Source organism: Arvicola amphibius, chromosome 15, assembly GCF_903992535.2.
Source record: "Arvicola amphibius chromosome 15, mArvAmp1.2, whole genome shotgun sequence".
Lineage (NCBI taxonomy): Eukaryota > Metazoa > Chordata > Mammalia > Rodentia > Cricetidae > Arvicola > Arvicola amphibius.
Genome location: NC_052061.1, coordinates 52,635,738 through 52,637,905, shown reverse-complemented (window position 1 = coordinate 52,637,905; position 2,168 = coordinate 52,635,738). Strand labels below are relative to the sequence as shown.

The window sequence follows — 2,168 nt, the reverse complement described above, 5'->3', positions numbered from 1 at the left end:
CCAGTCACCAAGCCTTTGGAAGGCGACCTTCCCTTTTGTTCTTCATTTTCCTTTAAGAGTCCGCCAGCCAAATTCGTGTTCCCTGGCCCGGGGCTGGAAACCTTGGCAGGCTCACGTTTTTCTGCAACTCTTAGGGAACAGCCTGGCCAATGGTCACTTTAAATGGAAAACAGTCCCAATTTGGAATTTCAGTGTTTGGGCCAAAATGTTAGTCAAAACTCGAAATTGTAGCATCTCATTCCCTTCCCCGCTCCAACTGAGCCGGCTTGGGGCTGGAAGCCTGCATGGGAAAGGGGTGAGGTTGGCTGCTCCCCCTTTCCCGTCTGGCTCTGTTTTCTACTTCCCTGCTTGCAAGGTTGGAGGTAGGCAGGGCGCCAAGGGGCCAGGGCAATCCTAGGGAGGGGGGCATTGGAGAGAGTTTCATTCTCAGCCTGGCTGAAGTAGATACCTGCCCTTGGCCCTTCTCTGACCCCCTTCCATGTGGTCACTTGAGACTTTATTTCCTTGGGTCTGTCTTCAGCTTCTTCCTGTCGTGGGACTACAACCCAGGTCTTGACCATGCTAGGAACGAGCTCTTTCACTGGCCTGAATTCCCACCTTCCTTTCACCAGTGAAACAAGGTCTCATTGGGCTGGCCTTGGCTTACCTATAGTTCCTCCCTGTGGGGTTTCTGCCCCGTCTGGTAGCTCTATCAGTCAGGCATTCAGTAGCCCATACTAGCACCCTCTTGACCTGGACCTGGACCCTCTTAAATTGCTTGTCCTGACAGCTCTGAGGCAGAAAATTGGCCCAACGCTTGCTCCTGGTTCTCACACTAACGCAGAGAGCGGTCGACTTGTGTACAGCGTCCCCATGACTGCTGTGACAAAAAGACAGACCCAAGCTTGATGTCTTCAAACAATTCTCTCACGGCTCTGGAGGACAGAAGTCTGACATCACTTTCCTTTGGCTGTGTCCACGGAACTGCGTTTCCTCCAGGGAAGGAGCCACTTTTGATCTGGTCCAGCTGGCGTGGTGTCTGCCATTACTTCACTTGTGACCTCATCACCTCCACCATGGCCATGTGAGGACTTGGATGTAAAAACGCTGTCCACAGACCCATGCGCTTGAACGCTTGGTCCCCTGCCGATGGCATTATTTGGGAAGTGTGGGAACGTTGGAAGGTCAAGCCTAGCTGGAGGAAGGAAGTGGGTTGACGGGACTGGGGGATTGGGTGGACACTGCGTTTTATGAACGGGCCCCTCCTCTCTGTCTTTTCGGTGCCCCCCCCTGATTGCCCCTGAGATGTGGCTATGCTTGTGCTCCCACAGTGACAGGACGTTTCTGCCACCGCGCTTTCTTTCCCCGCTGTGGTGGACTGCTTTCTCTCAACTGGACGCCAGAGTAAACCTTCTCTTCCTGAAGCTGCTTTCATGAGGTGCTTAGTCACAGCGCTGAATGAAGTGATCGGTACACTCGGCCTCTGTCTTCTAAGGACACAGGTTATTGTGTTTAGGGCTTTTGCCTTCTCAGTTGTGGATCCCCTGAGATAACTGCTTCACCTCACAGTCCTTCATCATATTGCAAAGATCTATTTTCATAAAGACAAAACCAACCAAACAAACAATAACCCACCAAACCCCTCACATTTATAGGCCTCGGGGGATGAACCTGGCATCTTTGGGGGACTCTACCAGCCTACCACAACCCAGTTTAGACTCTCTGAAGTCCTAGCTGGCAAAGGCCTACTCCTCTCCGCTCTCAGCTAAAGAGCATCCCAGGGTAAGCTCTGTCACAGCCTTGAGGAGAAGAGCCAGTCCCCACTTCCTTCCAGGGGGCACAGATTTCTCCACAGATTTATTGCTCAGAAGATTCTCTCCTCAACTCTGATCCCCCAGCAGCCAGCACCTTCCATGCTACAAGGGAGGGGGAAGGTGTACAGAGGTTTGAGGTTCTAGATCCTTTCCTACCGTGCTGCAAGCATCGTGGCCTCCAATCTGTCACCTTTACTGTGGGGATATTAGCGACGGATGATGACCAAGCTTGTAATCTTTACGGCTGTGCACACTGTGGCCAACCCCAGGGCATCCAGAGAGGGACCACCGAGGGCTGTGACCAGCCACACCTTCCCTGACAAGCCTGGCCCTTAAGTTTGCAAGCCTGCATTTTTGGGTTCCTCAAGCTACACG

General features: G+C 52.7%; 1 long non-coding RNA gene across 1 annotated transcript; it reads left to right on the top strand.

Annotated features, from left to right (window-relative positions):
- Window positions 1-227: 227 nt before the first annotated feature.
- Window positions 228-1,403, top strand: LOC119802113. Its single transcript, XR_005283360.1, has 2 exons — window positions 228-362; window positions 770-1,403. It is a non-coding gene; the product is annotated as an uncharacterized LOC119802113 (long non-coding RNA).
- Window positions 1,404-2,168: the final 765 nt, after the last annotated feature.